This window comes from Lolium perenne, chromosome 7 (assembly GCF_019359855.2).
Source record: "Lolium perenne isolate Kyuss_39 chromosome 7, Kyuss_2.0, whole genome shotgun sequence".
NCBI lineage: Eukaryota > Viridiplantae > Streptophyta > Magnoliopsida > Poales > Poaceae > Lolium > Lolium perenne.
Genome location: NC_067250.2, coordinates 260711812 through 260736244, shown reverse-complemented (window position 1 = coordinate 260736244; position 24433 = coordinate 260711812).

Here is a 24433-nt window from a genome sequence, read left to right as displayed (position 1 = left end):
CGAGGGTAGAATGAGAATTTGGAAGCATGTGAAACATTTGTATTTACTGGGTGAGAAGTTTACCGCAGGAATGAGATAATGAATTTGGCTAAGGACCAACTATAATAACAATAAATTGTACGGCCATACTAGTACCTCTGTTCAAGGCCGAGTTACACATCAAATCATCATCACGTTGAATATCGATTACAATGATCATGATCTATCTTCAAAATCCCATTAAAAACGCGTCTGAAATATTTCAGGATTGGCGGGACATTTCGTCGACCGACTGAAATTTGATTTTGATTTTGATTTTGACTATGGTCCAAGTAATATAATACTAATATTTTTTTGGAGGTGGACGGAGGGGAAAACCCCACCGTTTGTTATTTATTCCCGAAAATAGCCAATTAGACGGTTCAAGTACATCAAGAGAAATATAATACTAATAAAAAATGGAAGACCATGCGAAGTAGCTCTGCTCAGGCATTTATGGCAAGAGGTCACATCAAGCCATCATCACAAACAAAATCAGTTACTCCCATGTCCTCTGAACTACAATTCAAAAATGCCTCTGAAATATTTCGGACTTAATTGGCTAGTGGTTTTGCAGCTCGACTGATTTTGATTTTGAGTGTGGCTACAGTTGAAGCAATAATCTATCTATATCTATATCTATCCATCTATCCACTATATAAAAAAATCTCAGTTTTTGAAATCAGATAAGCCATCACCATGATGCACAAGCAATTATTGGTCGTTGGATTTTGTCACATCAGTTCTCCAATGCTTGATCCAACGGCAAAGTTCCTTGGATTCGCTCAGAAACTACGCGCGCCAAACGAGTTTGACGGAGATGTTTATAGAGTTCTCACGGACGTGCACTGGCGATACATTGAATGCAAATCTTGCAAGGTCAAAAAAAAATGCAAATCTTGCAGGATTGTATGTGGTTGCTATGAGCTGAAGTACACCATGAAACCATGAGCATACATGTAGATGGGAATCCCATGTAGATGATCTGAAGAACGACCCGCCGCATCTTTCACAAATCCATCTACATGACATGATAAACTGTAATTAAGAAGCAACCACTTAACAATCATTTCCCAAAATTTAACGGGTTCGACAATAAGCTGGTAATTCTCTATTATATATAAATACCCAAAAAATAAATTAGCAAGTAAGAAAGGAATGTCAATGCCACTAGGACTTACAAAAAAGGGAATTAGCACTTCGTAATCTCTTTGTTTTAACACATACCTTCTGCTAGTAATAGAAAAAATGGTAGACCGGCATAGTGCGTCTACTCATGAATCCAGGGCCTAGGGTCACATCAAGTCATAATCAGAACAAAAATCGGTTCCCATGTTCTCCAATTCAAAACGCGTACAAAATATTTCAGTGTGTGAAATAATTGTATTCGATAGGCAGGAGGTAATGCTACAATGTTGAGATTTTGAATTTGACTGTTGTTAAGGTAATAATTATATGGAGTCAAAACTTGGTAGACTACAGAAGTATCTCTGTTTACAACTCGCCTCTACACAAGCAGCTACATCTGTTGAGTTGTAGCACAACACAAAGGAGAAGCCACGGTTCCATTCATTGCACTCAATACAGCGATGAATGAACAAGACCAGTTGACAAGCTTCTAGACCTAGGCTATATGTTGAAAGCTGAAAATCAATGGATCACACAAAATCATCAGTGTCAAGCTTCATGCACTAGCCAACGCAACAAAAAGTCCAAACTGACGAAAAGGACTAGACCGGGAGAAGAGAAGATAAGGTTTGCGAAAGCCAGGACTCGAACTTGAGACTCTCATACCATGTCAAGATTCATGCATAAGCCAACGCAACCAGAAGTTCGAACTGATGGAAAGGGCTAGGCAAACCACTTATACATATTAACAATCAGCGGGGTTCCCGACTTCCCGTTAAAAAAAATACAACCAGCAGGGTTATCACTGCATCGAGTTCATTCATGTTGAGATGTATGATGTCTACGCACGCTTCTATTTCTGTAGACTTCTGTCCCCCGAACCTTGGCTTCGCGATGGCGGCGGCTACGTAACTTTTCTCGTTCCGTGGCTTATTCTCCTAGGGTTTTCGCGACGGAGGCTTTATATAGGCGAAGAGGCGGAGTCGGAGGAGTCCTGGTGCAGCCACACCATAGGGGGGCGCGCCCCCCCCCCCTTGGCCGCGCCGCCTTGTGGGGTGGGGCCCCCCTGGCTCCCCCCTGGCCCCTCTTCGGTGCTCTGGAAGCTTCTGGGAAAAATAAGATACTGGGCGTTGATTTCGTCCAATTCCGAGAATATTTCCTTTGTAGGATTTGTGAAACCAAAAACAGCACAAAACAGGAACTGGCACTTCGGCATCTCGTTAATAGGTTAGTTCCGGAAAATGCGTCAAAACGATATAAAGTATGAATAAAACATGTAGGTATTGTCATAAAACTAGCATGGAACATAAAAAATTATAGATACGTTGGAGACGTATCAAGCATCCCCAAGCTTAGTTTCTGCTCGCCCTCGAGTAGGTAAACGATAAAAAGAATAATTTCTTAAGTGACATGCTACCAACATGATCTTGATCAATACTATTGTAAAGCATATGAGATGAATGAAGTGATTCAAAGCAATGGTAAAGATAATGATTAAACAACTGATCATATAGCAAAGACTTTTCATGAATAGTACTTTCAAGACAAGCATCAATAAGACTTGCATAGGAGTTAACTCATAAAGCAATAGATTCAAAGTAGAAGGCATTGAAGCAACACAAAGGATGATTAAGTTTCAGCAATTGCTTTCAACTTGTAACATGTATATCTCATGGATAGTTGAAAACATAAAGCAATATAACAAATGCAATAAGTAAACATGTAAGAATCAATGCACACAGTTGACACAAGTGTTTGCTTCTAAGATAGAAAGAAGTAGGTAAACTGACTCAACATAAAGTAAAAGAATGGCCCTTCGCAGAGGGAAGCATGGATTACTATTTTTGTGCTAGAGCTTTTCATTTTGAAAACATAGAAACATTTTTGTCAACGGTAGTAATAAATCATATGTGTTATGTATAAGACATCTTATAAGTCGCAAGCCTCATGCATAGAATACCAATAGTGCTCGCACCTTGTCCTAATTAGCTTGGATTAACACAGATTATCATTGCATAACATATGTTTCAACCAAGTGTCACAAAGGGGTACCTCTATGCCGCCTGTACAAAGGTCCAAGGAGATAGATCGCATTTGATTTCTCGTTTTTGATAGATCTCAACTTAGGACATCCATACCGGGACAACATAGACAACAGATAATGGACTCCTCTTTAATGCATAAGCATTCAACAACGGATAATATTTTCATAAGAGATTGAGGATTGATGTCCAAACTGAAACTTCCACCATGATTCATGGTTTTAGTTAGCGGCCCAATGTTCTTCTCTAACAATATGCATACTCAAACCATTTGATCATGAAAATCGCCCTTACTTCAGACAAGATGAACATGCATAGCAACTCACATGATATTCAACAAAGGTGTAAAAGTTGATGGCGTCCCTAGAAACGTGGTTACCGCTCAACAAGCAACTTATAAGAAATAAGATACATAAGCTACATATTCTTTACCACAATAGTTTTTAAGGCTATTTTCCCATGAGCTATATATTGTAAAGGCAAAGGATAGAATTTTAAAGGTAGCATTCAAGTAATGTACTTTGGAATGGCAGAGAAATACCATGTAGTAGGTAGGTATGGTGGACACAAATGGCATAGTTTTTTTGGCTCAAGGATTTGGATGCACGAGAACTAATCCCTCTCAATACAAGGCTTAGGCTAGCAAGGTTGTTTGAAGCAAACTCAAGTATAAACCGGTACAACAAAACTTACATAAGAACATATTGCAAGCATTATAAGACTTTACACTGTCTTCCTTGTTGTTCAAACACCTTAACCAGAAAATATCTAGACTTAGAGAGACCAATCATGCAAACCAAATTTTAACAAGCTCTATGTAGTTCTTCATTAATAGGTGCAAAGTACATGATGCAAGAGCTTAAACATGATCTATATGAGCACAACAATTGCCAAGTATCAAATTATTCAAGACATTATACCAATTACCACATGAAGCATTTCCTGTTTCCAACCAAATAGCAATTAACGAAGCGATCAACTTTCGCCATGAAAAGTAAAACTAAGAACACCAGTGTTCATATGAAAAAGCGGAGCGTGTCTCTCTCTCACACAAGCATGAATTTATTCAGAGAATGAAAATAACAAAACGAAAATAAAAGCACACAGACGCTCCAAGTAAAGTACATAAGATGTGACGGAATAAAAATATAGTTTCACTAGAGGTGACCTGATAAGTTGTCGATGAAGAAGGGGATGCCTTGGGCATCCCCAAGCTTAGACGCTTGAGTCGTCTTGAAATATGCAGGGATGAACCACGGGGGCATCCCCAAGCTTAGACTTTTCACTCTTCTTGATCATATTGTATCATCCTCCTCTCTTGACCCTTGAAAACTTCCTCCACACCAAACTCAAAACAAACTCATTAGAGGGTTAGTGTATAATCAAAAATTCACATGTTCAGAGGTAACACAATCATTCTTAACACTTCTGGACATTTCCCAAAGCTACTGGAAGTTAATGGAACAAAGAAATCCATCAAACATAGCAAAACAGGCAATGCGAAATAAAAGGCAGAATCTGTCAAAACAGAACAGTCCGTAAAGACGAATTTTTCTGGGGCACTTAACTTGCTCAGATGAAAATGCTCAAATTTAATGAAAGTTGCGTACATATCTGAGGATGACGCACGTAAATTGGTAGATTTTTCTGAGTTACCTACAGAAGGGGCTGATAAATTTCGTGACAGTAAGAAATCTGTTTCTGCGCAGTAATCCAAATCTAGTATCAACCTTACTATCAAAGACTTTACTTGGCACAACAATGCAATAAAGTAAAAATAAGGAGAGGTTGCTACAGTAGTAACCACTTCCAAGACGCAACAAAATAGTAGTAAAATAAAATCATGGGTTATCTCCCAAGAAGTGCTTTCTTTATAGCCATTAAGATGAGCTCAGTAATTTTAATGATGCTCGCGCAAGAAATAAGAGTTGAAGCAAAAGAGAGCATAAAGAAGCAAATTCAAAACACATTTAAGCCTAACCCACTTCCTATGAAAAGGAATCTTGTAAATAAACAAGTCATGTAAGCATAATGCAACAAGCATAGAAAAGCAACACAAGCGCAACTTCAAGATTCTCAACATAAAGAGGGGAAACTTAATATTATTAAGATGCATATAACCATATTTCCCTCTCTCACAATAACTTTCAGTAGCATCATGAACAAACTCAACAATATAACTATCACATGAAACATTCTTATCCTGAGCTACATGCATAAAATTCTTACTCTCCACATAAGCATGATCAATTTTATTAGTAATAGTGGGAGTAAAACTACCATAACCATCGTTGTAATCATCATAAATTGCAGGCATGGTATAATCATAATAACCTTTATCCTCCATAGTAGGTGGCACCAAAATACCACTATCATTATAATCATCATAAATAGGAGGTAAAGTATCATCAAATAAAATTTTCTCCTCAAAACTTGGGGGACTAAAAATATCATGCTCATCAAAACTAGCTTCCCCAAGCTTAGAATTTTCCATAGCATTAGCAACAATGGTGTTCAAAGCATTCATACTAATAATATTCCCATTAGCATGCATATAAAGTTCCACGGGTTTTTTAATTCTCTCTTCAAACACCTCATGTCCTAATTCAAGATAAAGTTCATAAAGATCTCTCATTTTGTTGTTGTTTTCCATTAAGCCTAACTAGTGAAAACAAGAAACAAAAAGATATAATTGCAGGATCTAAAGGAAATACCTTCGAGCACTCACACACCGGCAACAGTGCTAGGAAATAGCTTAGTAGTCGGAGGATGTGAATACCTTTTACCTTACCTCCCCGGCAACGGCGCCAGAAAATAGCTTGATGTCTACGCACGCTTCTATTCCTGTAGACAGTGTTGGGCCTCCAAGAGCATAGGTTTGTAGAACAGCAGCAAGTTTCCCTTAAGTGAATCACCCAAGGTTTATCGAACTCAGGGAGGTAGAGGTCAAAGATATTCCTCTCAAGCAACCCTGCAATTACGATACAAGAAGTCTCTTATGTCCCCAACACACCTAATACACTTTTCAGATGTATAGGTGCACTAGTTCGGCGAAGAGATATTAAAACGCAGGTGGTATAGATGAATATGAGTGGTAATAACAATCTGAAATAAATATGGCAGCAAGTAAACATGCATTATAACAGTAAGTAAGCGGTGTTTGCAGTATTGGAAACAAGGCCTAGGGATCCTACTTTCACTAGTGGACACTCTCAACATTGATCACATAATAAATAAATAACTTCTCCTCACTTGTGCTACATATACTCTTGTTTGATAACAAACACCATTCATTGTGTAGGGCTACAAGAGCTCCCTCAAGCCGAAGTTAACAAGCGCCACAACATTCGGTGTTCATATTTAAGTAACCTTTAGAGCATAATAGATCATTGCAATTTAGACCGAGAACTAACATAGCATACACACCGTCACCAATAGCTATGAAAGGGGGAATAGATCGCATCAATACTATCATAGTAATAGTTAACTCCATAATCTACAAGAGATTACAATCATAACCTACGCCAAGAACTACATGATGCACACACCGTCACCTTTACATCATGAAGGAGGAATAGACTACTTTAATAACATCACTAGAGTAGCACATAGATTAATAGTGGTACAAAGCTCATCATATGGATCTCAATTATGCAAGGCAATTCATGAGATCATTGTATTGGGGTACATGAGAGAGATTAACACTACAAGAAAAGTTGCCATGGCCGACGAAGTTGAAGTCGCGCCGTGGTTGCTGGTGTACCATGGCCGACGATTTTGGGTCTGTCCGTTGTGCATGTCAAAACGTTTTTTTTCTCGTTTTTGAGGCCACCTAGCCCGACGAAAACGGCCAAAACGTTGCGTATGGTGGCCCGGGACGTGGTGCATCTCGAATTCTCGGGTTCGCCGGCCGAGTCAATGCAAATCCGCACCACCGAGGGATGTAGGGCCCAGATGGCAGCCTCTCTGGCATTGTTTTTTTTTCTCGATCGCGCCATCTCGTTCAACGCTCTCCGATCGAGCCGTTTACGATGCAGGATCATGGGTCCCGCATGTCATCCTCTATGAACCAAAATTCTTTCTATTCTTGGATTTTTTTTGACCCCCTGATTTCTGGCTACTTCCTTTTTCTTTTGATCCCTTGCCGCCTTGGAAACGTTGAGACCGCTGCTGCTAATTGGGACCCGCATGTCATCCTCTATGAGCAATCAACTTTCTTTTCTTGGAGTTTTTTTTGGCACCTCAAATTTGGTCACTTGCCTTTTTCTTTCGATCCCCTGCCGCCTCTCAAACGGTGATACCGCTGCTGCTAAATGGGACCCGCATGTCATCCTCTATGTACTATAAAACTTTCTTTTCTTGGATTTTTTTTGGCACCTCATATTTGGTCACTTACCTTTTTTTTTCGATCCCCTGCTGCCTCTCAAACGGTGAGACCGCTGCTGCTAAATGGGACCCGCATGTCATCTTCTATGTACTATAAAACTTTCTTTTCTAGGATTTTTTTTGGAACCTCATATTTGGTCACTTGCCTTTTTCTTTCGATCCCGTGCAGCCTCTCAAACGGTGATACCGCTGCTGCTAAATGGGACCCGCATGTCATCCTCTATGTACAATCAAGTTTCTTTTATTGAATTACTTTTGGCTCCTGATATTTGGTCACTTGCCTTTTTCTTTCGATCTCATGCCACGTTGAGGACCCTGCAGGCTCATGGGACCCGCATGTCATCCTCTATGTACTATAAAACTTTCTTTTCTTGGATTCTTTTTGGCACCTCATATTTGGTCACTTGCCTTTTTCTTTCGATCCCCTGCCGCTTCTCAAACGGTGATACCGCTGCTGCTAATTGGGACCCGCATGTCATCCTCTATGTACAATCAAGTTTCTTTTCTTGAATTATTTTTGGCTCCTCATATTTGGTAACTTGCCTTTTTCTTTCGATCTCATGCCACGTTTGAAACGTTGAGGACCCTGCTGGCTCATGGGACCCGCATGTCATCCTCTATGTGCTATAAAAGTTTATTTTCTTGGGTTTTTTTTCACCCTCTGATTTTTGGCTATTTCCTTTTTCTTTTGATCCCCTGCCGCCTTGGAAACGTTGAGTAAGCTGCTGACTCATGGGACCCGCATGTCATCCTCTATGTACAATCAACTTTCTTTTTCTTTTGATCTCAAGCCGCATTTGAAACGTTGAGACCGCTGCTGCTAATTGGGACCCGCATGTCATCCTCTATGTACAATAAAGTTTTTTTCTTGGATTATCTTTGGCTCCTGATATTTTGCCACTTGCCTTTTTTCTTTCGATCTCATGCCGCCTTTGAAACGTTGAGTAAGCTGCTGGCTCATGGGTCCCGCATGTCATCCTCTACGAACAATAAAAGTTTCCTTTCTTGGAGTTATTTTTGACCCCTAATTTCGGGCTATTTGCCTTTTTCTTTTGATCTCCTGCCCCCTTTGAAACGATGAGGACGCTGTTGGCAGGTCGGTCCCACATGTCATCCTCTGTGAACAATAAAAGTTTCCTTTGATGGATTTATTTTGAACCCTGATGTCTACGCCCCCCTCCTTTTCCTGTAGACAGTGTTGGGCCTCCAAGAGCAGAGGTTTGTAGAACAGCAGCAAGTTTCCCTTAAGTGGATCACCCAAGGTTTATCGAACTCAGGGAGGAAGAGGTCAAAGATATCCCTCTCATGCAACCCTGCAACCACAAAGCAAGAAGTCTCTTGTGTCCCCAACACACCTAATAGGTGCACTAGTTCGGCGAAGAGATAGTGAAATACAGGTGGTATAAATATATATGAGCAGTGGCAACGGCACCAGAAAAGTGCTTTGCCCAGGACAGTAAACAAGCAGTAGTAACGCAGCAGTAGTAACGCAGTAAAACAGTAAACAAGCAGCGATAGCAGTATTTAGGAACAAGGCCTAGGGATCATACTTTCACTAGTGGACACTCTCAACATTGATCACATAACAGAATAGATAAATGCATACTCTACACTCTTGTTGGATGATGAACACCATTGCGTAGGATTACACGAACCCTCAATGCCGGAGTTAACAAGCTCCACAATTCAATGTTCATATTTAAATAACCTTAGAGTGCATGAAAGATCAATACGACTAAACCAAGTACTAACATAGCATGCACACTGTCACCTTCACACTATGTAGGAGGAATAGATCACATCAATACTATCATAGCAATAGTTAACTTTGTAATCTACAGGAGATCACAATCATAGCATAAACCAAGTACTAACACGGATGCACACACTGTCACCATTACACAGTGTAGGAGGAATAAAACTACTTTAATAACATCACTAGAGTAGCACATAGATAAATTGTGATACAAAACACATTGCAATCATAAAGAGATATAAATAAGCACTTCACTATGCCATTCATAACAGTGAATAAGTATTCTGTGAAATATAGCCTAAGAGACCCACACGGTGCACACACTGTCACCTTTACACACGTGGGACAAGGAGTCTCCGGAGATCACATGAGTAAAACTCACTTGACTAGCATAATGACATCTAGATTACAAGCATCATCATATGAATCTCAATCATGTAAGGCAGCACATGAGATTATTGTATTGAAGTACATAGGAGAGAGATGAACCACATAGCTACCGGTACAGCCCCGAGCCTCGATGGAGAACTACTCCCTCCTCATGGGAGACAGCAGCGTTGATGAAGATGGCGGTGGTGTCGATGGAGAAGCCTTCCGGGGGCACTTCCCCGTCCCGGCGGCGTGCCGGAACAGAGACTCCTGTCCCCCAGATCTTGGCTTCGCGATGGCGGCGGCTCTGGAAGGTTTCTCGTACCGTGGCTTTTTCGTATCGAGGTTTTAGGTCAGGGACCTTTAAATAGGCAAAGAGGCGGAGTCGGAGGGTCGACGAGGCGGTGACACAACAGGGGGGCGCGGCCCAGGCCCTGGCCATGCCGCCCTATCATCTGGGCCCACCAGAGCTCCCCTCTGGTGGCTCTCGGGTGTTCTGGAAGCTTCGTGGAAAAATAGGATGCTGGGCGTTGATTTCGTCCAATTCCGAGAATATTTCCTTACTAGGATTTCTGAAACCAAAAACAGCAGAAAACAGGAACTGGCACTTCGGCATCTCGTTAATAGGTTAGTTCCGGAAAATGCATAATAATGACATATAATGTGTATAAAACATGTAGGTATTGTCATAAAACTAGCATGGAACATAAGAAATTATCGATACGTCGGAGACGTATCAGCATCCCCAAGCTTAGTTCCTGCTCGTCCCGAGCAGGTAAACGATAACAAAGATAATTTCTTAAGTGACATGCTACCAACATAATCTTGATCATACTATTGTAAGCATATGTAATGAATGCAGCGACAAAACAATGGTAATGACATGAGTAAACAACTGAATCATAAAACAAAGACTTTTCATGAATAGTACTTCAAGACAAGCATCAATAAGTCTTGCATAAGAGTTAACTCATAAAGCAATAAATCAAAGTAAAGGTATTGAAGCAACACAAAGGAAGATTAAGTTTCAGCGGTTGCTTTCAACTTATAACATGTATATCTCATGGATAGTGTCAATGTAAAGTAATATAATAAGTGCAATATGCAAGTATGTAGGAATCAATGCACAGTTCACACAAGTGTTTGCTTCTTGAGGTGGAGAGAAATAGGTGAACTGACTCAACATAAAAGTAAAAGAAAGGTCCTTCAAAGAGGAAAGCATCGATTGCTATATTTGTGCTAGAGCTTTTATTTTGAAAACAAGAAACAATTTTGTCAACGGTAGTAATAAAGCATATGTATCATGTAAATTATATCTTACAAGTTGCAAGCCTCATGCATAGTATACTAATAGTGCCCGCACCTTGTCCTAATTAGCTTGGACTACTGGATCATCGCAATGCACATGTTTTAACCAAGTGTCACAATGGGGTACCTCTATGCCGCCTGTACAAAGGTCTAAGGAGAAAGCTCGCATCGGATTTCTCGCTATTGATTATTCTCAACTTAGACATCCATACCGGGACAACATAGACAACAGATAATGGACTCCTCTTTTATGCATAAGCATGTAGCAACAATTATTTTTCTCATTTGAGATTGAGGATATATGTCCAAAACTGAAACTTCCACCATGGATCATGGCTTTAGTTAGCGGCCCAATGTTCTTCTCTAACAATATGCATGCTCCAACCATAAGGTGGTAGATCGCTCTTACTTCAGACAAGACGAACATGCATAGCAACTCACATGAAATTCAACAAAAGGTAGTTGATGGCGTCCCCAGTGAACATGGTTATCGCACAACGAGCAACTTAATAAGAGATAAAGTGCATAAGTACATATTCAATACCACAATAGTTTTTAAGCTATTTTTCCCATGAGCTATATATTGTAAAGGTGAATAATGGAAATTTAAAGGTAGCACTCAAGCAATTTACTTTGGAATGGCGGAGAAATACCATGTAGTAGGTAGGTATGGTGGACACAAATGGCATAGTGGTTGGCTCAAGTATTTTGGATGCATGAGAAGTATTCCCTCTCGATACAAGGTTTAGGCTATCAAGGCTATTTGAAACAAACACAAGGATGAAGCGGTGCAGCAAAACTCACATAAAAGACATATTGAAAACATTATAAGACTCTACACCGTCTTCCTTGTTGTTCAAACTCAATACTAGAAATTATCTAGACTTTAGAGAGACCAAATATGCAAACCAAATTTTAGCATGCTCTATGTATTTCTTCATTAATGGGTGCAAAGCATATGATGCAAGAGCTTAAACATGAGCACAAAAATTGCCAAGTATCACATTACCCAAGACATTATAGCAATTACTACATGTATCATTTTCCAATTCCAACCATATAACAATTTAACGAAGAAGAAACTTCACCATGAATACTATGAGTAAAGCCTAAGGACATACTTGTCCATATGCTACAGCGGAGCGTGTCTCTCTCCCACACAAGCATTTATTCAAACAAAACAAAAACAAAAACAAACCGACGCTCCAAGTAAAGTACATAAGATGTGACCGAATAAAAATATAGTTTCAGGGGAGGAACCTGATAATGTTGTCGATGAAGAAGGGGATGCCTTGGGCATCCCCAAGCTTAGACGCTTGAGTCTTCTTGATATATGCGCGGGTGAACCACCGGGGCATCCCCAAGCTTAGAGCTTTCACTCTCCTTGATCATAATATATCATCCTCCTCTCTTGACCCTTGAAAACTTCCTCCACACCAAACTCGAAACAAACTCATTAGAGGGTTAGTGCATAATCAAAAACTCACATGTTCAGAGGTGACACAATCATTCTTAACACTTCTGGACATTGCCCAAAGCTACTGGAAGTTAATGGAACAAAGAAATCCATCCCACATAGCAAAAGAGGCAATGCGAAATAAAAGGCAGAATCTGTCAAAACAGAACAGTCCATAAAGACGAATTTTAAAAGGGCACCAGACTTGCTCAAATGAAAATGCTCAAATTGAATGAAAGTTGCGTACATATCTGAGGATCACTCACGTAAATTGGCATAATTTTCTGAGTTACCTACAGAGAATTTTGCCCAGATTCGTGACAGCAAAGAAATCTGTTTCTGCGCAGTAATCCAAATCTAGTATCAACCTTGCTATCAAAGACTTTACTTGGCACAACAATGCAATAAAATAAGATAAGGAGAGGTTGCTACAGTAGTAACAACTTCCAAGACACAAATATAAAACAAAAGTACTGTAGCAAAATAAACACATGGGTTATCTCCCAAGAAGTTCTTTCTTTATAGCCATTAAGATGGGCTCAGCAGTTTTAATGATGCACTCGCAAGAAATAGTATTTGAAGCAAAAGAGAGCATCAAAAAGCAAATTCAAAACACATTTAAGTCTAACATGCTTCCTATGCATAGGAATCTTGTACATAAAAAAGTTCATGAAGAGCAAAGTAACAAGCATAGGAAGATAAAACCAGTGTAACTTCAAAAATTTCAGCATATAGAGAGGTGTTTTAGTAACATGAAAATTTCTACAACCATATTTTCCTCTCTCATAATAACTTTTAGAGGCATCATGAACAAACTCAACAATATAAGTATCACATAAAGCATTCTTATTCACATGCATAAAAGTATCATTACTCTCCACATAAGCATAATCAATTTTATTAGTAATAGTGGGAGCAAATTCAACAAAGTAGCTATCATTATTATTCTCATCATCAAATATAGGAGGCATATTGTAATCATAATCAAATTTATCCTCCATAACAAAGTGTACTAAAAGACTACTATCATTATAATCATCATAAATAGGAGGCAAAGTATCATCAAAGTAAATTTTCTCCTCAATGCTTGGGGGACTAAAAATATCATGCTCATCAAAGCCAGCTTCCCCAAGCTTAAAATTTTCCATATCATTAGCAACAATGGTGTTCAAAGCGTTCATACTAATATGTTCCATAGGTTTTTTAATTTTCGCATCAAACCATCCATGTCTTAAATCAGGAAATAGAGTAAGAAGCTCATTGTTGTCCATTATGCCAAACTAGTGTAAACAAGAAACAAAAAGATGCAATTGCAGGATCTAAAGGAAATAGCTTCGAGCACAAACACAACGGCAACAGAAAAGTACTTAACCTGGGACCGGAGTATGAGTGCCTTTTACCTTTCCTCTCCGGCAACGGCGCCAGAAAATAGCTTGATGTCTACGCCCCCCTCCTTTTCCTGTAGACAGTGTTGGGCCTCCAAGAGCAGAGGTTTGTAGAACAGCAGCAAGTTTCCCTTAAGTGGATCACCCAAGGTTTATCGAACTCAGGGAGGAAGAGGTCAAAGATATCCCTCTCATGCAACCCTGCAACCACAAAGCAAGAAGTCTCTTGTGTCCCCAACACACCTAATAGGTGCACTAGTTCGGCGAAGAGATAGTGAAATACAGGTGGTATAAATATATATGAGCAGTGGCAACGGCACCAGAAAAGTGCATTGCCTGTGACGGTAAACAAGCAGTAGTAACGCAGCAGTAGTAACGCAGTAAAACAGTAAACAAGCAGCGATAGCAGTATTTAGGAACAAGGCCTAGGGATCATACTTTCACTAGTGGACACTCTCAACATTGATCACATAACAGAATAGATAAATGCATACTCTACACTCTTGTTGGATGATGAACACCATTGCGTAGGATTACACGAACCCTCAATGCCGGAGTTAACAAGCTCCACAATTCAATGTTCATATTTAAATAACCTTAGAGTGCATGAAAGATCAATACGACTAAACCAAGTACTAACATAGCATGCACACTGTCACCTTCACACTATGTAGGAGGAATAGATCACATCAATACTATCATAGCAATAGTTAACTTTGTAATCTACAGGAGATCACAATCATAGCATAAACCAAGTACTAACACGGATGCACACACTGTCACCATTACACCGTGTAGGAGGAATAAAACTACTTTAATAACATCACTAGAGTAGCACATAGATAAATTGTGATACAAAACACATTGCAATCATAAAGAGATATAAATAAGCACTTCACTATGCCATTCATAACAGTGAATAAGTATTCTGTGAAATATAGCCTAAGAGACCCACACGGTGCACACACTGTCACCTTTACACACGTGGGACAAGGAGTCTCCGGAGATCACATGAGTAAAACTCACTTGACTAGCATAATGACATCTAGATTACAAGCATCATCATATGAATCTCAATCATGTGTAAGGAAGCTCATGAGATTATTGTATTGAAGTACATAGGAGAGAGATGAACCACATAGCTACCGGTACAGCCCCGAGCCTTGATGGAGAACTACTCCCTCCTCATGGGAGACAGCAGCGTTGATGAAGATGGCGGTGGTGTCGATGGAGAAGCCTTCCGGGGGCACTTCCCCGTCCCGGCGGCGTGCCGGAACAGAGACTCATGTCCCCCAGATCTTGGCTTCGCGATGGCGGCGGCTCTGGAAGGTTTCTCGTACCGTGGCTTTTTCGTATCGAGGTTTTAGGTCAGGGACCTTTAAATAGGCAAAGAGGCGGAGTCGGAGGGTCGACGAGGCGGTGACACAACAGGGGGGCGCGGCCCAGGCCCTGGCCGCGCCGCCCTATCATCTGGGCCCACCAGGGCTCCCCTCTGGTGGCTCTCGGGTGTTCTGGAAGCTTCGTGGAAAAATAGGATGCTGGGCGTTGATTTCGTCCAATTCCGAGAATATTTCCTTACTAGGATTTCTGAAACCAAAAACAGCAGAAAACAGGAACTGGCACTTCGGCATCTCGTCAATAGGTTAGTTCCGGAAAATGCATAATAATGACATATAATGTGTATAAAACATGTAGGTATTGTCATAAAACTAGCATGGAACATAAGAAATTATCGATACGTCGGAGACGTATCAAACCCCTAATTAATTTCGGGATATTTCCTTTTTTCCTTTGATCCCCTGCCGCCTTGGAATCGATGAGGATGCTACTGCCTCATGGGTCCCGCATGTCATCCTCTCAGAACGGTAAATGTTTCTTTTCTTGGATTTTGTTGACCAAACGATTTTTGGCTTATTTTTTCTTTCGATCTCCTGCAGCCTTTAAAACGTTCAGGGCGCTGCTGGCTCACGGGTCCCACATGTCAACCTCTATGAACAATAAACGATGAGGATGCTGCTGCCTCATGGGTCCCGCATATCATCCTCTCAGAACGAAAATGTTTCTTTTCTTGGATTTTTTACCAATAGATTTTTGGTTTATTTTTTCTTTCCATCTCCTGCCGCCTTTAAAACGTTGACGATGCTGCTGGCTCATGGGTCCCCGATGTCAGCCTCCCCGTACAAGAAACATGTGATATCTTGATTATTTTGCAGACAATAAACATTGTATTTCGCTCTGAGCTATTGCAAACGGATAAATTAAATCTTTATTTTTACATAAACAAACTTATATGTTGAATCTCCTTGTTTTTTTTGTTTTTGCGAAGCATAGGACGTTCCTGTTTTTTTAGAAAATTCCGAACTTTCCTGTTTTGGAGTGGGCTGAAATTGTACGAGTCAAAAGGCCCAGCAGGATAGTTCGAAGGCCCAGATGTCCTGATGCAGCCCAATTGAAATCTTTCTTTTCTTGGATTTTTTTCACCCCCTGTGTTGTGGGTATACTTCATGGGTGTACCATCGACAGTGCCTAGATCCGGCAAGCCCGGGTGGCCCATAGACGGTGATGTGGCATGTGGCCCATCGGGCGGCCCAGTTGCTGTTGATCATGAAGGATGAAGTCCGGCCCAGGATCAGTTAGCCGGATCCGCACCGACCTTCAGAGGAACCTGGATTGCGGATCCGTGGAGGCCCATGAGGAACCCGGATCCAGTACGATGTATATGGGAGGCGGATCCTTGACGTACACGACAAGACATTGTACCGTAGTTAGGCAATCTGTAATCCGGCTAGGACTCTCCATGTAAACCCTAGATCCGTGCGCCTTTATAAGCCGGATCCCGGGAGCCCTAGAGGCACAACCACAACTCATTGTAACAACGCGAAAGCGCCCAGATAATTCCAGACAAGCAGCAGTAGGCCCTGTCATCGTGCAGGTGTTCCGAAGCTGGGTAACTCGCGTACCACCGTCCCGTGTGCACTCCGCCCTATGGCCCTTACTTCTTCTCCCCCTCGTGAGGATCCCTCCTCCGGGGTACCGTCGAATAGGCAACGGCAGTTGGCGCCCACCGTGGGGCCAGCGGCGTCTGGAGGCCGGAACCGGGAGGGTTCCGCCATGGGAAGCTACGACGACACGATCGCGGTGGGGCGTGTTCTTTACGCCGGAAATCTTCCGATCGTCCCTCCGGATGAGTGCTGGATTCCGGCTAGGACTAACCCCGTCAAGCTCTCCATCGTCCCAATCGGCGGCATCCACATCTTCATCGGCGAGACCGTCGATTCCGACGGAAACGCACTGGTAAGTAACGCTGACGCGACCGCCGCCGAGCAGGACGCAGTCGCGAAGATCCGATCTGAGAAGCAGGAACTTCCTAAGGAAGATTCCGCCTTAGATCTGGAAAAATCAACGCCCACCCAATCCGCCCCTGAGCAGGAAATAACGGTGGAAGACCAATGCAGATCCGCCTGGGTCTCCCAGGTGTTAGAGAAGCAAAGGTGTCACTTCGTACACTTCATAGCCCACACCGCAGGAGCCTCCCCTCAAGAAGTCGGAGCTGGCCCCGTGCAGGTCGTGGCCCCGGAAAACGGTGACATTCCGGATCAGCAGGAGGCTGTCGGAGAAAGCGATGCCCCGGGCAAAGAATCAATCCTGGGTAACCTGAGCCCAACCTCCGATGATACATCCTCCATGGACACCGAAGAGTTCGATCGCAAGTTGAAGGAGCTCGGAGGCGATTAGCAAGTCGAAGTAGATTCCGCCCAGCCAAAGCAGGTTCTTGCAACCTTAGCGGCGCTGGATCAGCAGGAATCAGGGGACGAGCACACCACCTCCGACCCACAGCCATCCTATATCGGATCTCCGCGCTCGCGGGAGCGACCATATAGGGAAGTCCTATCCCCAGAAGAACTGGTTGAACAGGCAGGCATGGATGCAATCGCACACTCGGCGATCCTCAACAAACCCATAACTCCTGAGGAAGCTGCAGATCCGGAGACCCTAGAAGCTACGAGACTGAAGATGCTGGCAACAACTCAGAAATTCGCCAGAACCGCAGCAGCAAGTCTGGACGAAAGGAAAGAAGCCGCGCAATTCGTGGAAGGTTTCCAAAAACACGAACATGAGGTTGACCAACAACTCGTAAAAGTCAAGGAGCTCCAACAGCACTGGAGAGACAAGGTCACCGAACTTCAGCAGGAGGTCGATCAAATCAGGCGAGAGGCTATACCCCTTCGCAAGATTACTTTCGCAACCCCCTTTGAGCAACAGCCGCTTGCAACTCCAAAGGATAACATGAAAAAGGCTGCGGAGATCTTGAAAAAGAAGGATGAGGAGATTGATATCGACTATGTTCGCACGCTCGTTGCCTCAGCAATGCAGCAGCAGAGCAAGGCCGATACTTCGCGCAGGTTGGAATCCAATCCGGATCACTGTGTATCTACCGCGCAGAAGGACGCCCGCGCCAATCGCCACCCTGATGATGAATCGCGCACCGGATCCACGGAGCGCAGAAGAAAAACAAGGGAGCACCCGAATCCAATCCCCGTGCCGTCAAAGACACCTCCGTCAGATCCGAAGAAGGGAAAGGATGCAATGTACACTGGTAGGAACAAGTACCGGAACCCGTCACCTCCGCCTAACGGGTACCCGCGTCCCCCGCCGCCTCGCCGCCGCAGTCCAGCCGGAAACACTAGACCCCATGGGCCCGGTGGAATTAACATCCACGACAACATGCCACCGCCAAGGACCAGGGCGCGTACGCCGGAACCACGTCGGAACCAGAACAACGATCATGAGCCCGAGCCCAGAAGGAGCCAGAATAGTGACCGTGATCCTGAGCCCAGGAGGAGTCGGAACGCAGAGCGTGAGCCGGAGCCCCGCCGAAGCCGGAACGATGGAGGAGACTATCACCAAGGTGAAGGTAGCCACCGGAGCCGGAGCGAGCCGCGGGAAGATCGCCGGGAATCAGAGGGAGGAAGCAAAAAATCTTACAGGCCCCCTCGCAGATCTCCCTCACCGCCACCTAGCGGCGGAGGCGGAGGCGGAGGCGGAGGCGGTGGCCGAAGGTCTCGTTCTCGCTCAAAAACCCCGGGCGGCGGCCCACGTGATGCCCGAGAACGCCTCAATGAGTACAGATCTGACTACATCGGCCCGAAGTGCTTTGGCAGGATGATTCGAGAGGAACCAAAGCCAAGGACGAACCTCAAGCTACCCGGAAACCTGAAGAACTATGATGGCACGGAAAGGCCGGACACCTGGATTGAGGATTACTACAATGCAGTAACCTTCGTCGGAGGAACCCCTAATATCGCCTGCCGCATGCTTCAGTTGTACCTTGTAGGTCCAGCCCGGATCTGGCTCAGCGACCTCGAGAAGAACTCCATCTTTTGTTGGTTTGACCTGAAGAACGCCTTCGAGAAACACTTCAGAGGCACCTACAAGAGACCTGCCACAACAAGCGACCTACAGGCATGTATCCAGAAGAAGGGTGAAACATCGAGGAATTTCCTCACCCGATGGTTGGCATGCAGAAACGAGTGCGAGAACGTTGATAACCGCACAGCAATGCACGCCTTCATTGGCGGCTTGCAGCGAGGAGGACTGCTGCGGCACAAGTTGACCTGCTTGGTCAACGCAAATAAACTGACGTTGGATGACATGATCACCATCGCCAGTGATCATACTGCCGCCGATGACGATGCAGGCGGAGATCTAGCCGCCATAGCAATCCCCCTGCACCGGCAAAAGAAGAACCGTGACAACGGTAGCAGCAACGGCACCAAGCGGAAAAACCCCCCTGATGACCAAAAGAGTGGCGGATCCGACTTGATCGCCATGGCCTTCCAGCACGGAGGCCAAGGAGGCGGAAGAGGCCGCGGCCGCGGCCGCGGAGGCGGAGCTGGAAGGGGCCAGCAGCATGGCGAAGAGGTCACTGCTGCCGGAACCCGCGCCCCCCAAACTTATGAAGAGTACAGAGACATGCCTTGCCTGGCCCATCTGGACCCCGGTTACAGGGAAGTCCACTCAAACAAACCGCAACTGCAAATGGGTCAATGATCTCAAATCTGACCCGGAAGCAGGATACAAGCGAGCCCGAAAGCACCGCCCACGCGGCAAAGGAGGCAAGGGCAAGAACAAGGACAAGGATGAAGACAGTTCCGAGGCGATGGACGAGGATGACGCTTCGCCGGATCCCAAAGCCGGATCCGCAGCTAAACCTAACCCATTCGACAAAAAGAGTGCGGGCGCATACCACACTTTCCTTGGAACTCCAACAGTCCGTGCAAGCAAATCAGCTCTCCGGATCCTGAACGCCACAGTTCCCACTGTGCCGCAGTATGTCAGGTGGTCGGAAACTCCATGTACGTTTGACAGGAAGGATCATCCTACTGTCATTCCGAAAGAGTGCTACGCCTTGGTTGTAAGTCCCCGCATCGACGGGTATGATTTCTCCAAGTGCCTCATGGATGGAGGAGCCAGCCTAAACATCATGTACCTGGAAACTTTGGAGCGGATGAACCTTACCAAGGAACAGCTAAAGCACAGCACCACTGAGTTTCATGGTGTTGTTCCGGGTAAAAAGGCAAATTCCCTGGGCAGCATCAGACTTCCCGTGGCCTTCGGCGATGCAAATAACTTCCGCCAAGAGATGATCACATTTGAGGTCGTGCCCTTCAAGAGCTCCTACCACGTCATCTTCGGCAGGCCCACCTACCACAAGTTTCACGCTAGAGCGTGCTACATCTACAACAAGCTCAAGATCCCGGGTCCCAAAGGTATGATTACCGTATCCGGAGACTACAAGAAGGCTCATGAATGCGAGTTAGGCGAAGCCGCCTTCGCAGAGTCTGTGATATCTGGAGAGGAGCTGCAAGGCTACAGAGCCGCGGTGGATCCGACTGAGATGCAGACCACCAAGAAGCAGATCTCCGAACAGAAGACCTCCTTCAAAGCCGCGATAGAAACCAAGAAGCACGACCTCATCATAGGTGACGCCTCCAAGCAGGTTTCAGTCGGAGCCAACATGGACCCAAAATAGGAAGACGCGCTCGTCGAGTTCCTCCGCGCTAACATGGATATCTTCGCATGGCAACCTTCTGACATGTCCGGAGTACCTAGGGAACTCGCCGAGCACTACCTCAACATAAATCCGGGGGCTAAACCGGTGAAGCAAGCTATGCGACGCTTTGGAGATAAAAAGCGCCGCGCCATAGGAATGGAACTAGCTAAGTTACTAGAGGCAGGTTTTGTAGTAGAAGTTATCCATACTGATTGGGTCGCAAATCCCGTCCTTGTACCCAAAAAGAACACTGAAATACTAAGAATGTGCATCGATTACTCCGGCTTGAACAAGCATTGTCCGAAGGATCCGTTCCCCTTGCCGCGCATTGACCAAGTCATTGATTCGACGGCGGGGGCGGAACTTCTGTGTTTTCTTGATGCATATTCCGGGTATCATCAGATCCGGATGAAGGAGTCTGACCAAAAGGCGACTTCGTTCATCACCCCCTTCGGCACTTACTGCTATGTCACCATGCCCTTTGGTTTGAAAAATGCAGGTGCCACCTACCAACGTACGATGCAGCGGTGCCTGAAGGACCAAATTGGCCGGAACGTGCACGCCTACGTCGACGACATCGCGGTCATGACTCGGAAGGGATCCGACTTGATCAGCGACCTCACAGAAACCTTCGACAATCTCCGCCGGTACAAGATGATGTTGAATCCGCTGAAGTGCGTCTTTGGCGTGCCAGCAGGAAAACTCCTTGGCTTCATAGTCTCTCACAGAGGCATTGAAGTTAACCCAGAAAAAATCAAGGCAATCCTGTGTATCAAACGGCCAACTTGTCTCAAAGATGTGCAACGCCTAACTGGTTGCGTTGCAGCAATCAGTAGGTTTGTTAGCCGTCTTGGCGAGAAGGCGCTACCCTTGTACAAGCTGCTGAAGAAAACAGACAAATTCGTCTGGAACGACGCAGCTGACGCAGCACTTCAGGGGTTGAAGGAAATACTCACCTCCCCACCTATCTTGGCGGCCCCAGTAGAGTCAGAGCCAATGCTCCTTTACCTGGCAGCTACCAACAAAGTCATCAGTCTCGTCATCGTGGTGGAGCGAAAGGAAGAAGGTCATGAGTATGACATCCAAAGACCAGTCTATTGCATTAGCGAGGTACTAACGGAGTCAAAGCAAAGATACCCTCACTTTCAGAAGCTAGCTTATGGAGTGTTCCTAGGCAGCCGGAAGCTGAGACACTACTTCCAAGAGCACCCAGTAACAGTCGTGAGCAAGGCTCCGTTGTCAACGATTCTCAACAACGCTGACGCAACAGGACGTACGGCAAAATGGGGCATCGAGTTATCCGCCTTCGACATCGCTTACAAGCCTAGGACCGCGGTTAAATCCCAAGTCTTGGCAGATTTCGCTGCAGATTGGACAGAAGCTCCGGATGCAAATCTGGAGCCGGAACCAGAAACATGGGTCATGCACTTCGATGGATCCAAGCAACATCAAGGCTCAGGAGCCGGAGTCACCCTGAAGTCCCCTACCGGAGAAGAACTGCAGTATGTTCTGCAGATTCACTTCGAAGCTACAAACAATATGGCGGAATACGAGGCTCTACTACACGGTCTGCGCATCGCTAAGGAGATCGGGATCAAGCACATCATATGCTGTGGAGATTCCGACCTGGTGGCACAGCAAGTAGCCGGAACCTGGAACGCCAGAAACTCCGTCATGGCGGCCTATAGAGACGAAGTTGACGAGATCGCCAAGTGCTTCCTCGGATACGAAGTCAAGTACGTCAGGAGAGACGATAACGCAGCTGCCGACATGCTATCCAAGCTCGGATCCGGCAGGAAACAAATTCCGCCTGGCATTTTCCTGGAGCACCTACGGATACCCTCAGTTAAGGGCACTAACCCGGAAAATCCAGAGGTGGCAGTATCTCCGGCAAAGGAAGTGATGGCTATCATTCCGGCTTGGACGCAGCCCTTCCTGGACTACCTCATTGATCAGAAGTTGCCGGAGGACGAGGTCCTCGCAAGACAGATCATCAGACGAGCAAGATCCTACACAATCGTTGACGGACAGCTCTACAAACGAAGCGCAACGGGAGTATTCCTCAAATGCGTCTCCAATCAAGATGGCATTGAAATCCTCAGAGAGATCCACGCAGGGGATTGCGGGCATCATGCCGCTCCCAGGTCCCTCGTTGCCAAAGCTTTTCGGCTTGGATTTTACTGGCTCACAGCTAAAGAAGATGCTGACAAGTTGGTTAAAACCTGTCGAGGTTGTCAGTACTATGCTACTCAACCAAATGCTCCAGCCCAAGAGCTGAAGACCATCCCTATCACCTGGCCGTTTGCGGTCTGGGGGCTCGATATGGTTGGTAAGTTAAAGAAATCATCTCCTGGCGGTTTTGAGTACCTCCTGGTCGCTATTGATAAATTCAGTAAATGGATCGAGGCAAAGCCAGTAAGAAAAGCCGACGGTGCTACGCACTCAAATTTGTCTGCAGCCTCGTGATGAGATTCGGCATCCCGCACAGCATAATCACAGATAATGGCACAAACTTCGCCCAAGGAGAATTGAAGGATTACTGCCATGACGTTGGGATCCGACTAGACTTGGCATCAGTGGCTCATCCACAGTCCAATGGTCAGGTCGAAAGAGCCAATGGACTCCTCTTATCCGGAATAAAACCACGCCTTGAAGAACCACTGCACCGCGTAGCTGGAGCTTGGGCTGAGGAGCTAGACTCCGTCCTGTGGAGTTTACGAACTACCCCCAACAGGTCAACAGGATTCACTCCGTTCTTCCTGGTATACGGATCCGAAGCCGTGCTCCCCTCCGACATCATCCACGATTCACCGCGAGTTTCCGCCTATGATGAAGAAACTGCTGACGAGGCCAGACAGCTATCTGTGGACCTGATCGAAGAAGCTCGGAACTTAGCAGACCAACGCTCCACCATTTACCAGCAGAAGCTCCGACGCTATCATAGCCGTCGAGTCCGGAATAGCTCGTTCATGGCCGGAGACCTGGTTCTCCGCCTTCGCCAGGTGAAAGATCACAAGTTGCAATCTCCATGTGAAGGACCCTTCGTCGTTAGCAAAGTGCTTCACAATGGATCGTACTACCTTGTCGATTTCCGAGAGCTAAAGGATAGACCTGCTAACTGGCGTCGGAAACGCAAGAGGGAGGATCCGGATGACATCTACGACGAAACAGAGCGTCCTTGGAACATTGCACAGCTACGTCCTTTCCACACTTAGCATAGAATTACATACATTGTAATAATCATACATGATCAATGAAATAAACCTTTTGGTTCACTCTTTGAGTCTTTTACCTCCTTTACTTGTTCATTTTAGATCGTGTATGCTTTTTCCGACTAAAACCGCAGAGCTGGATATTTCCGCCTAGGCGTGTATGAAAGTTGTGATTTCTCAAAATCGTCCTTTAGGACGTAAGCTTAAGTTTTCTGGCGGAAATATTTTCTGTTGCAAACTCATGGAGTCCTGGCAGCGATTTCCGGCACCCTGGCTGGGGGCTTGTTTCCGCGGTTATTGATGGATTGCCATTGGGCTT